The sequence below is a fragment of the Protopterus annectens genome, chromosome 10.part0, assembly GCF_019279795.1.
Source record: "Protopterus annectens isolate FY-2018-M chromosome 10.part0, PAN1.0, whole genome shotgun sequence".
In the NCBI taxonomy this organism is placed as follows: domain Eukaryota; kingdom Metazoa; phylum Chordata; order Ceratodontiformes; family Protopteridae; genus Protopterus; species Protopterus annectens.
The window spans coordinates 270,888,512-270,902,428 of record NC_056744.1 but is presented as its reverse complement, the minus strand read 5'-3'; positions in this window follow the sequence as shown (position 1 = coordinate 270,902,428).

Genomic DNA, 13,917 nt, shown 5'->3' with positions numbered 1-13,917 from the left:
TCTGTGACTCTGTCCCTCACTCCTTCCCCTCTTTGATGGTTCACTCAGCCTGTTGAAGGTAGTTATCACACTCAGAGAAATAACTTGAAGAACAGTCTGCACAGTTCAATCTAAGTGTTTCTGAAAGTTTGTTATGTCTAAAAACTTGTAACTACTTTGCGCTCCAGTCTCTAACTTGTATACTTCCGGCTTCTCTCAAATTTCATCATTCCTTTGATCTGCCTGGAATGCACGTTTCAGAGGGCAGGTGTCCTCCTGCTTAGCAATAACTCCTCATGGTAGATGGCAGGGGTTGCAGAGGAAAAGGATGAGAAGAGGGACAGATTTTATTTACTAAGCTAACAAAAAAAAACAAAAAACGTGCATACTAATGGAGAAGGAACACTCATGACAGGTTGGATTTACCACCTGAAAGAGACGCTAGAGCCATTCCTGTTAACTTAGAGCAGGAAACAGAGACTAAGCCATAGATAGAAATCATTTTTTTTTTAAATATTATGCTTACAAACTTTGCTGATTCACAGAATTATAAGTATAGGTTCTCTCTTTAAAGGGTATGAAGAAGGAAACACAAATGCCTGTCAAAATTACATTAACGGAGCGGTATCTAAATTACTGCAGCTACTTCTGTTTACAGCCGATTTTCCCTGAAATCTTTAATATAAACATCAGGTAACTCCACACTGAAAAGTAAGTTGAGAAAGTAACAGAAAAAGTTCAGGTACTTTTTCAACTTATTTTTTCAGACTGGAGCTACAATATGCCTGTAAAGTTAGATGCGCTTGTGGAACAGACTTGGCTGTAACTGCATACAATTACTAGCGTCTCACAGTGTGCTCGGATGTTCATAGGTTCATAGGTTCATACTAGGCTATCTGCCCGAGGGCATTTACAAGCCTAGCCCATAGTTTTGTGGCTTACGCCACCCCTTTAGTATGGGGAACTATACCCATTATTTTGCTGTGCCTCTGTCGAGCAGTGACACTGAGGTAATCCCTGGGGTATATCTGCGATCTCCCATCCATTGGTCAAGATTTCTCTTGAACAAGGCCAGCGAGGTGCTCTGCCTCACATATACCGGGATTTTATTCCACAGCATAGGAGTCTTTGGGTGATGAATCTATCCCTCCAGCACGTCCTATTAATAGCCATGTCGAGGTTTAAGTCTCCGCCCTTGTGGCTCTGATGGATCTAGATTTTTTGAGGTGAAGCATATTCATCAAATCTGGGTTTGACATGGCCTTGTATGTTAGGCAAAGGTCACCTCTGAGCAAGCGGTAAGTGACTGAATAGAGCTGGAGTTCTTTCAGTCGGGCAGCATAGGACAGATGTTTGAGACCCTTTATCCTTTTGGTGAGGAACTTTTGTGGCCTCTCCTGCTGCTGCAAGTGTCGGGTCAGATACATTCCGAATGGGGCATTGTACTCAATCATTGGTCTGATGAGTGATGAGTATAGGGAGACTATGACCTCCCTTGATCTAGATGAGAATCCCTTCATGATAAGGTGGGCCAATGTAGAAGGTCTTCCTAACTACTTTAGCTACATGGGTGTCGAATGACAGACTACTATCAACCTGGGTCCCCAGGTCCCTGATAACTTCTTCTGTGCTCAGTGGATTGCCACCTATTTGGTAGCTAGGGGTAACCTTGTTTTTCCCGAAGGGTATGACTATGCATTTTTTGGCATTTAACTTTAGGCCATGGCTCTGGCACCAGTTATCCGTTTCTGTGAGACCCTTCTGAAGGATATCTGTGTCAGATGTGTTTTCTACTATAGTGCCCAGTTTGCAGTCATCTGCAAACTTTGTCAGCCATAACCCTCCTGTGTTTGCTTGTACTTCGGAAAAGTAGATGCCAAACAAGAGTGGGCCCAGGACTGAGCCCTGTGGTACACCACTTGTGACAGGCTTTGAGTCTGACATGGCGCCAGCAACTCTGACCCTGTGGGTTCTGTCACTCAGCCAGTTTGCAACCCATCTTGTGATGTATGGGTTAACATTTAAGCTGATGAGTTTTTCAATGATACCCGAGTGGGGTATTGTATCGAAGGCCTTTGCCAGATCGAGGTAGGCTGTATGGACTGCCTTTCCCTCATCAATGGCTTTGGTGACTGTTTGAACAAAGTCAACCAAGTTTAGAAGGCATGATCTGCCTTTGACAAAGCCAAACTGGGATGGATCCAAAGTCTGCAAATTCCCTATGTCTTTATTTATGAGGTCCATTATGATCCTCTCCATGGCTTTGTAGATAAGGCTTGTCAAGCTAATGGGTCGGTAATTTCCAGGGTCGGTGGAGGCATCGCCTTTGTGAAGTGGGACCACAGTTGCAGTGCGCCACTCCTGGGTGCGTATCCAGAGGTAAGACTATGATTAAACAGCTGTCCTAGCTGTGGGTTTAATTCCTCGTTGAGTTCCTGGAGCACACAGCCGGGGACACCATCAGGTCCCATGGATGCTGTGTTTTTGCTTTGGAGAGAGCAGTTCTCACTTGGGCGTTGGAGATGTTTAGGGGCTGCAATCGCTTGGTATAGATATCTCTCCTTTTGGGGGAGGGGAGAAGTTTGCACTGAACCTGTCAGCCAGTATGTTGGCAATGTCTGTAGGATCAGTAATCTTCACATCATTTTGAACTAGTTCTGAGCATATCTGGGAGTTTCCTCCCAGGTTTCTAACATAGCTAAAGAAGGCCTTATGATTGTCTTTTGAGTCTTTAGCTATTTTTCTCTCAAAATTTGCTTTGGATGATTTTATGAGAGCTCTTAGTTTTTTACTTATAGTGATCAAGGGCGTCTTACCTTTTAAGGATTTTGCTCTATCTTGTAGTAACTTCCTCCTTTTGTTGTAGAGTTTGTTTATGGTTGGGGTCCACCAGGCTGGACGCTTGCCTTTGGTACAAAGAGTCTTTGTTTTGCTTGGGATTGCCTTATCCATGCAGTCCTGCAGGTGCTGGTAGAAGGCATTTGTAAGTGAGTCAGCGGCTTGAGTACTGTTTTCCGTCGGCTCGGGGGCGTTAAAGGAGACCACACTAGACTTTATAAGTGTGAAGTCGGCTTTCGAGAAGTTCTTTACTGTGGTCTTTTTTATTTCAGGTGGGGGTGGGATGAGGACCTCCAGCGAGATTAGTTTGTGATCTGATCTCACCAGTGAGGGGTATACTTCCGGTGTTGAACATTGTGCTCCCATGTTCGTGATGATGAGATCAAGTATGTTTTCTCCTCTTGTGGGGATGGTGACTAGTTGTTCCATGGCATTTGAGTTTATGAATTCCAGGAACTTTTGGGCTAGGGTGTTTGGGCTTGAGTAGTGTTCCCAGTCTATATTAGGGTAATTGAAGTCACCTAGTATGATGGTGTTTGGTGATACATTTATCCCTCTAGTGTTTTCAGGAAGGCCATGTGAGGTTCCTGAGTTTGTGAGGGTGGCCTGTAACATGCTACAATTTGCAGAGCAGTCTTGCCTATGGTTAATTGCACCTGGATCGTCTCCGATGCATCGTGCGTTGCCACCAGTCTTGAGGTGTGGGTGTCCTTGATGAATATGGATACCCCCTCCTTTCTTGGTATTGTCCAGATTTTGGGGCGGAACGCATGATAAGAGGTAAAACCTGATAGTGCTGGGGTGCTCTCAGGAGCCTTGAACCAGGTTTCTGTCACTGCACAGACATCGATGTTCTCCATACTGAGAAGGGCCTCGAGTGCGTGCATTTTGAGATTTAGACTTCTGGCATTGAGCAGCATTACCCTTAGTTTTTTCCTTTTTGTGTTCTTGGGTGGTAGGTTTAGAATTTGAGCCTTGCCTAAAAAGGCACTATGGGGTGGCAAGAGCCTTTGCCAATATCCGGAATCCCAGGGTGACAGGTGCAAGCCGTCCCTTGGCAGCGTGGCTTGTCCAGCATGTCATCCCAGGCAGACAGACATTGGATCCCCTTTGAATGACACCAGAGTTTAAGCCAATTGTTAAAGCTGATTATCTTATCTCTGTATTGTGGCATCATTCTTGGTGAAGGTAGGATACTGCTCAAGGTCAGGGTCATACCTGCCTGGGCTACATAATCAGAGAGCTCCTCAATGTCTCTTTTCATGTAGTCCAAGGAGGTACATCTCAGGTCGTTTACACCAGCGTGGACAATGACTGAGTCATATTTGTACCTGCTGTTGAGAGACCTGAGTGCTTGCGTTATGTGGCAGATTCTAGCGCCCGACAGGCAGCTTACTGTGACCTTCTCCTTACTCAGTCTGGTGAACGGGACGTCAGTGTGTCTGACTATGGAGTCACCAATGACTAGTGTGTCTGGCATTGTGTTTGGCCTTAAGGGCTGTGACTGTTTGACACTCTGACTGTGAGGTCTATGTGTTGCAGGTGTTGTGTTCTGAGGTGGTGGTTGTTTGGGTGTCTGCTTTGGTGGCCTCTGCTGTTTTGGTAGACTTTTGATCAGAGCCGCCAAGTATGTCTTTGTGTGTTTATGTGTATGATTTGAGGTTGTGATGGTACTATGTGAGACTGGGTCTATAGTGTGTGTGGTAACCTTCTCCTCCTGACTGGTCTTGCCAGTCCTATGTTGAGAGAGCTCAGCCTCCAGTTTGGCCGTATAGTTGCATCTCTCGCATGTATTTGTGTTTTGTGGGAGGAGGAGAGGGTTGTCTGTGTACATGAGGCAATTGTAACATTGCCTCAATATTCCCAGGTTCACCAGCTGAGCAGGAGAGGACACTAGCAACTGATCCCTCGACATGCTAGAAGGACTAGACAAAAAAACTTTAAAAGAGATTCCGGGGGACATGGGTGACCGAGAAATGGGGGTTTGCCTTTTTTGGGGTGCTATCTATAAGAGTGCCATATCAAGGTAATAAGTACTGTAGGAGTAAGTGCTAGGTTTAACAGATAGAGAAAAGTCTACTTGGAGTCAAGTAGAGATGATCTTTTTAGGTATTAGAGAAAGTGCTAGTAACAGGGATGCTTAAAGGTAAGATTGAAAAGAATGCACTCTGCAGTGTGCACTAGAGAAGTTAGATATGAAAGTAGGTAACTTGAGTTTTACCTGTTTAAAAAGTTAAGGTTTAGTGGAGAGTTACTATTTTTAAAACAGCAAGATGGACTGAAAGGGGTGGTTACTTTTGTATTTTGGTACTATGAAATACTGTAGGATGGCCAATAAATTTAAATAATTGAAGGGGTGGGATTTCAAAAGTGATGGTTTTGTGATTACTCACATAAGCCAGTGAAAGTAGAGACAAATGAGATATATGGTCAGATTAACATAAGAGGCGGGCAACTAGAAAGACAGTGGTATTCTGCCTGACTCAGAACAGAGAGAGCTGTGGTCTCTTTTGAAGTTTTAATATGCTGTTGTAAGCACAGAGGTGCTGTTTGATGGTAATCAGGGTTAATGAGTTAATGGCAGGGTAGTGTAAGTCAGCCATTATTAAGTTGTTTGCTTGTATCATGATATTTCACAGTATGTTTCAAAGGCTGTAGTGGGTATCATGGGGCATGGTGAGGGATCTGTAGCAAGCTATACAATTTGGAATGTAGTCTACCCTACAGTTAGTTGCAGCAGGGGTATTTCAGACACATTCTGTTGAGCAAGTTGCCTGGTGGTGTAAATATCCTTGATGAATATGGACACTCTTCCACCTTTATTGTTTTTGTCTTGGTTTGGTGTCCAGCAGGTGTGGTGAAAGCTGTACCTGGTATTGCAGGGGTTTTCTCTGGAGGCTTGATCAGGTCTCTGTTACTGCACAGTTATCAAAATTCTTCATTTGTAGGTGTGCATAGTGACTGTGAATGGCCAAAAAACATTGCTCCCTAGACACAGAGTTTCACAGTTGCCATGTCTGGGCATAGAACTGCTACCTAACTAGTTTATCACTCTACAGCATTACACAGTTATAGGACACACCACAGAGATTACTGAACTAATCTTTCCCCAAAAGGTGTATTTCAAAGTGCATGACATCAGCAGGCTTGCCAAAGAAGGGCACTGGAGGTTGTAGTGACTGTGAATTGCCTCAAAAGCATTGCTTCCTACACAGGCAAACAAACACATACTTGCCATGTCTGGGGATACAACTCCTACTTAACTAGCTTATCATAAAACAGCATTACGCAGTTATGGGACACACCATGGAGATTACTGGGCTATTCTTTCCCCAAAGGTGTATTTCAAAGTGAATGACATCAGGAGGCTTGCCAAAAAAAGGCACTGGTGGTTGTAGTGACTGTGAATGGCCTCAGAAGCATTGCTCCCTACAGAGGCAAACAAACACAAATATCCACACTTGCCATGTCTGGGAATAAAACTTCTACCTAATTAGTATATCACACTACTGCAGTACACAGTTATAGGACATGCCACAGAGATTACTGGGCTGCTTCTTCCCCAAAGGTGTATTTCAAAGTGAATGACATCAGCAGGCTTGCCAAAAAAGGGCACTGGTGGTTGTAGTGACTGTGAATGGCCTCAGAAGCATTGCTCCCTACAGAGGCAAACAAACACAAATATCCACACTTGCCATGTCTGGGACTAAAACTTCTACCTAATTAGTATATCACACTACTGCAGTACACAGTTATAGGATGTGCCACAGAGATTACTGGGCTGTTTCTTCCCCAAAAGTGTATTTCAACGTGAATGACATCAGCAGGCATGGCAAAGAAGGGCACTGGAGGTTGTAGTGACTGTGAATTGTCTCAAAAGCATTGCTCCCTACACAAACATCCACACTTGCCATGTCTCGGAATAGAACTCCTACCTAATATATCACAATACAGCCTTACACAGTTATAGGACGTGCCACAGAGATAACTGGGCTACGCCTTCTCCCCAAAGGTGTATTTCAGAGTGAATGACATCAGCAGGCATGCCAAAGTAGGGCATTTGAAATTGTAGTAAGTGTGACTGGCCTAAAAAGCATTGATCCCTACACATGCAAACACCAAGTCTGGGAATAGAACTCCTATCTAGCTAGTACTTCACACTACAGCATTACACAGTGATAAGACACTCCATGGAGATTACTGGGCTACTACTTCCCCATAGGTGTATTTGAAGGTGAAGCCATCAGCAGGCTTGCCACAGTAGGGCAATGGGGAATGCAGTGTGTGTGCATGGGCCATAACCCATTCATCTAGAGGCAGATACACCACACTCAGGCACACACAGATTTATATTCCAGAGGTACGTGTATACAACTGCTAGATGACTGCTGACTTGTACAGTCATGTTGCACAGTTAGCACTAGCACCACATACACTATAATGCTGAAGGATTCCAGGGGAAAATGTCTACAGTGATTGACATTTGCACATCATGTGGTTTTAGCCAAGTGGATGTGTGCTGGGTGGGACAGGCCTCATGATGGAAGGCTCTTCGTCACTGTCATTCTCTTCCACACATCTATGTATGTGTACTTTTGGCCTATTATAGTGTGTTGTCCTGGGATATATATGTGTACTCCTATCCAATGAGTATGCAAAGCATGACTGGTGCGTACTGAGGAGTGTATGCTCTAACATCTGTGACTGTCAAATATGTATGGTCCACTGTTGTTGCCAGACATGGGCTTCATTTCTTTAAGTGCCTGAGCATGCCCAGTATGACCTTTCAGTATTTTGTTGTCTGACATGGCCTTCATGTCTCTAAGTGTGGGAGCATGCCCAGTATGACCTTCGGTATTGAATGTGTGAATCCATTCCAGGTAGATTGTACTCCAGTGCAGACTTTTGTGTTCTACACCTACAGCTAGCAAACTTTTTCTGCAGAATATCTGTCGATCAGTTGACAATATGGGGTCAAAATGGGCAAAGGATCATAGCCGGCCTTAGGCATAGGCCAACTAGGCGGCCACCTAGGGCGCCGGTCTAGCAGGGGCACTTTTCTAGTATTTATTTGATGTAGTTAGAGCAGGATGGGGGCACCAGGTAGTGTGGTGGGGGGCGCTGTGGAGCCCTTTTGCCTAGGCCACCAGTTGACCTAAGGCCGCTGCTGCAAAGGATAGAGGGATACTGTAGGTAATTGTGTCTGTGCTGCTTCTGCTACATGGTTTTGGTGTTAGCAGAGATATTCAGACATATGTACTGTTATACACTGTGATGTTTTATGTCATCAAGTACTGTCAGGTAGACATATTTTCTTGCAGTGATGTCCTGGGAAACACAGGGTGAATGCAGCTGTGTCCAGTATAGTGGTCAGCAGCCTACATATTCTTACACACTTATGCCATTCTGGAGGGGAAGCTGCATACACTTGCTGCTGTGTTTGTGTAAATGGTTCAGCACTTTGGTACATTGGTGGTAGAGGATCCCATGCTTGTACATCCAACGATGTGACAGTATGGCCATATCTTGCTGTGGCCATACCTTGCAGCTGTACCGATTCACATAGGTTAGCCAGAGGCCATAATTCTGGACATTACCCCTACACATTGTGGTTTACAAGCAGGTTTGTAGCTGCCCATTCTTGTGTTTTCAGCCAGGGATAGTTTGTGCACACGGCTGAGTTTTGGACTTCACACACTCCATGCCACCCATGCTCCCACCCCCTCCCTCTATTATGCAATCCTCTTCATACATTATGTGAACATTATCTGATAATTTCCCTATAGTTATCACCTCATCACAGCAGTAATTTGGTGTTGGTCCAAAGTTCATGCAGTAGGACATGGTGGACATGTTACTTTGATTTGTCCACATGGCATTGCATTTGGGTTCTGTGGACTGTGTTATGTTGTTATTTGAGAGTCCATGACATAACATACATTGGCAGTATGGGTGAGACTCAGGCCTTTGGCAGAGGACTGTAGGCCATTTGGTAGTGATGCAGGCCAGCTGTAGCAGGCCATTGCAGTCTGTCAGTCCTACAGTCCCAGACTGCAATACACTATATTCCCCTGGGGTGACAGGGTAGGTGTGCAAGTTGTTCATGTTAATATTTCTGTCAGTATTGATCCACTGGTGTGGATGCTGGCAGGGTACTGCTTACAGCTAGGGGCACACCTGCATGGGACACCTGCTCTGCATGCTGCATTCTTTTGCTATTGCCATACACAGGTGGTGGTCATATTGTATTTATTCCCAACAGCAGGGATAATACCAAAGAGGTATCTGTGGGTGGTGGTAGGGTGAGCTGGGTGCATATGTGCTATAGACACTACTTGCATCTGACTCACAGATATACATGGGGCATTCCACTTATGCTGGCTTGTGGAGGGACATTAGCTGTTTCTCAATACATTAGTCCTATGACCTTTGTGGTCTGCCAGTGTTTGGCCACTACAAGCCCAGATAAATGTGCTGTGGTACTTCACCCTATGTACTGATTGTATATCTGGGCCGACATTCATGTCATGTCCATCTTTCAGATGGTGACCCATATTACTTCCAAACATTTACTATGGCTAACTGCTGGAATGTGTTATACTGGGAAGCATTGTGTTTGGCACTGCAGTTGTGAGATCTTGGCCCTGTCATCGGCAGTACTGGGAAATGGCCACCAGGACAAACCTCACCATGAATACATACTGACCACTCTCACACAATATACAACACACACCAACCTAACACACACAGACCTGCATATTGTACACATGCTAAAATCCATCCTGCTACCTTGGTCAGCTCAGGCAATCTGTGCTCCATTGTTATTATACCTACACATACACGTTACTACATTTCTACATAGGATTGGGGGGCACACCTGTGCGTTACTACATGTCTACGTGGACTGGGGGGGCACACCTGACTGTTACTATGTGTCTACATAGGACTGGGGGGCACACCTGACTGTTACTACATTTCTAGATAGGATTGTGGGGTGGGGGGCACATCTGACTTGTTACTACAGTTATACATAGGATTGTGGGGGGGGGCACACCTGACTGTTACTGCAGTTTTACATAGGATTGTGGGGGTCACACCTGAAAGTTACTACGTGTCGACATAGGAACTGCGGGCACACCTGACTTTTACTACATTTCTACATAGGATTGGGGGGCACACCGGACTGTTAGTACATTTCTACATATGATTGGGGGGGTACACCTGACGCTTGTATACATTTGCTATGACTGAACTGGTATGTCAGGTACTCCATTTCATTCTGTATTCTAACCTATCATGCTGACTAGAGACATATCAGTGTACTACAGGTCTTAGGTTTGATTGACTTACATTTCAGTTTCTGACTTCTTGCCCTTCAGAACTAACATCCCACTGCCTGACCTGTTGTCTGTCTGTGTAGGCCTGAGGGGGGAGGTTACCCATAGCCATCAATCAGAGGCCTTAGCACAACCTTTGTCTGTGTTTGTCTACACCTGTCCTGCTGGCTGAAACTGTTGTTAGGTATGTGAGCCTCCCTGACTGGCATGTGTGTGTCATATGGACACACGTGGCCCAGCACATTTCCCACAGTGGGCTTTGTCACCTTGTCTAGTACTGGCTACTATGGTGACACCAGTATTTGTTACAGATCTCATGCTGCCATTATAGGTGTCTACTATCTGCTGGCATCCCATTCAGCTACCTGATTCCCTTGCATGCTCACATCCATACCAAAGTTACAAGTAACAAAACATACTACTCCATTCGGCAATTGGAAGAAAGAGTGATTTACCTTGTGGCCGTGTCAGTATTAAGGATGGTGCTGGAGGGCTGACTATGTCGGATTCACATAGTACACTCCCTATACATGGTTAAGCACAGGTAGTGTCATGTCTGGCATCCCTTTTACTGTATGCGTGAGTCAGAGAGAGGTGTCATTCCCTGGGTCCCTACTGTGTTAGTGTATGTGCTATGCGTAGCCTCTTTGCCAAGGCCAGGGCATACTGGGCATGCCTCCTTCTGCCTACTGGGGCAGGCACAGGTTGTTCCTCCTCTGAGTCACTTTGTGCCTGTTCAGGTCTTGGCAATGGTGGGGGGCTGTGTGGCCCTGCCCCATGCTGTTCCTGCTGCAGCTGTTTCTGCAGGATCATATTGTGTAGCATGGCACAAACAATGATAATTTGGGTTCATGTAGCTGGTGAGTACTGCAAGGCTACACCGGATGTGTCCAGGCACCGGAACCGTGACTTGAGCATCCCAAACACAGGCTCTATTATGATTCTGGTCTGTGCATGTGCCTCATTATGGAGTTCTTGTTTGGGTGTGTGGGCATTTCTGATGGATGTCATCAGCCACGGCTCCAGTGTGCAACCAGCATCCCCCACTAGGTGACCGTAAGGGATGTTCCGATTGGCAAATCTCTGGTACAGCTGCATCAGATGCCAGATGTGGAAGTAGTGATAGCTTCCAGGGCAGCCAGCACACACATTCATTATAATGCCCTGGGCATTGCACACTACCTGGCAGTTGATGGAGGGGAAGCCCTTGCGGTTGATGTAGACCTTACCCTGCTTACCAGGTGGTGCTTTGATGCATATGTGCATGCAGTCTATAGCACCCTCTACCTCAGGGTATTCTGCTATTTGGTGGAAGAGACGTGTATTGCTGACCAATGCCTCACGGGTGATGGGGAAATATACGTGCTCACCGGCATGTACTGACATGGCATACAGGAACTGGTGGAGTACCCTGGATGCTGATGCTTGTGATATCCTCATGATATCCCCAATTGGCCTTTGGAAGGTACCTGTGACTAGTATTCTTAGAACTACACATACCTTGGTATCTACTGGGATGGGTTCCCCTCTGTTAGTTCTGTGTGTCAGATGTGGCTGATACAGCTCAACAATTTGCTGTAGAAGATCCCTGTCCACCCTATAGTGCTCCACTATCTCCAGCTCATGTAGCCCCTGGTAGATTACCCTGGGTCTGTACACTCTTTTCCGTCTCCTCACTGTGGGTTGGTCGACAGCATTCACATCCTCACCACCCTCAGCCTCTTCCACATGTTGATGTATGATAGCTGCTGCAACCACTATCATTTTGTTGCTTTTGTTTGTTAAAATTTCCCTGCTTGTATACACCGGTGGTGCAGAGTATGGGAAAAAACTGACGGGAAGTTGTTTGCATAGTTTATAGTAGTGTTCTGGGCTGGGCTGGTGTTCTGCCTGTGTAATTGGCTGATTCTGATACATTTCACCTGCCAGCTATGCTAGTTCTTCTTGATAACCTTCCTACTGCTGTTTTCTCTTCTCATTGCCTTCCTGTTTAAGCCTAGGGGTGCGCCACGCAAACACAGTGCTCAAATATGCACAGAGCTGCTATTTCCTGGTTTACTATTTTTGTTTTCCTTTAAAACCTGGTGCGCGGCATGCACACCCTCTTAGGCAATGTAAAGAGTGCTAGGCAACTGCAGACACGCCCCCTTGCTTAGCTCTGCTAAGCTAAAAGCAAACCCGAGCCACAGGGCTACAATAAGCTTACAGTATGCCTGACAGCCCCGCCTATGATGTCAGCTAAATCTTAGGCTTGAACCATGCTATTCCTGCACTTACACGGTTGGGTGCTGGCTAGCACTGAGGGGAAATCTGGGATTCAGTATCATCCCCCTCATTTGCATAGGATTGCCTGCTAATGCATAGTTACAGGTCCCACACTGAGCCTTCCCCCTTAGCAACCACTATTTACTGGCCATGTTGTATTCTGCCTGCCAATGGCAAAATAGTGATATTGGTTAAAATGCTTATTTCAGTTTTTTTTTTTTTTTCGGCCCAATCCTGTTTATGCGCCACTGCCCAATGCTTAAACAGCCAAAATCGGCTAAAAAATCAAAGTTTTTTTTTTTTTTTTGCCAACTGTTTTCCATGCCAATGGCCATGTATTTGGCCAGTGGCATGCTTTATACATACTATACACCCCTTATTTGGAGCTGTCATGACTCTGTTTTGTAGTTTGTAGAAATGTATTTCTGCACACTACACTAGCCCTGCACTGCCAGCTAACAGCTTCCTGGATCGCAAATTCACCTCATTTGCATGGCTTTCACCTGCAAATGGGATAATTTGCATACAGGAGCTGTGTCCATGCAGGAATAGTGCAGGAACACTCGTGCACATCCCTGGAGCTTATTCCTGGATCGTATGGCAGCCATATTGCCTCCAGGAGCTCCTGCACTATTCCTGCATGCTGTGCAGAGCTTGCTGAATCTGGGGGTATGTGTATCTATATATCTGTCTAGCTATAAATATATTTATATATATATATATATATATATATATATATATATATATATATATATATATATACAGAGAGAGAGAGAGAGAGAGAGATGAGATAGTTAAACAGATATATAGATATAGACAGATAGCTATAGATACACATACACACTACAGCACTAAATTTATCAGAACTTTGCTTGAGGCCTTCAGAAATCAAAACATGGCCTGTGCATTTAAGAACAATCACACAGATCTGACACTTGCTTTTATTCACTTTTGTATTTCTATAAGTTGCATACCATGTCATTGCTTTAAAGGTCTCCAGACAAGACTACCATCAATTATATGATGGTCACTGTAAGACTGGGGCCCAAAAACTATTTTAAAAAGATGTGAGATGTAAAAAAATCAGTCTGTATGTGTAAATACTATAACACCCTTGTTCTGTATTACAATATGAAAAGTTTTAAATAGAAAACCAAAAGAAAAACTCTGGCTGCTGTTACACATGGTGCTAATTTCTTAATAGAATAAAATGACATCATAAGTTTCAAAACACAGTACGCAGGAAAGAAACTGCATTTGTTGTGAAATAGCATTATATCTGACAATATAATATATGTATTCATATAAGTACATACATACATACACAATATAATGAAGAAATTAGAGGCATGATGTATATCCATAAGCAGTTTTGAATGCTCTGAACTCCATAAGATCCTGGGAATTTCCCCCTATAGCTATGCCCACCATATCAATACTATATACACAACTGCATATATGCTACATTGTATGATATATGAATGCATTAAGAGAGAAT